Genomic DNA, 226 nt, shown 5'->3' with positions numbered 1-226 from the left:
ACCCTAAACCCTAAACCCTAGACCGTACATGTTGATGCTTTGAAATGCTTGGCTGGAGCTCTCAGTGTGGGTAGCTGCTGGCGCCGGAGAGCCCTCACCCAAACCCTAAACCCTAAACCCTAAACCCTAAATCGATAGCTCCATTACTTTTTCGAGTACCTCCGTTGGAGGTGCGGCAAATCTGCCCTGGCTCTCTACGAGGCCGCCAGCCAGCACCTGAGGCTCC

The sequence above is a fragment of the Eimeria tenella genome, genomic scaffold, assembly GCF_000499545.2.
Source record: "Eimeria tenella Houghton genomic scaffold, Eth_scaff2169, whole genome shotgun sequence".
NCBI lineage: Eukaryota > Apicomplexa > Conoidasida > Eucoccidiorida > Eimeriidae > Eimeria > Eimeria tenella.
The sequence above is the reverse complement of the archived record's forward strand: the minus strand, read 5'-3'. Positions refer to the sequence as shown.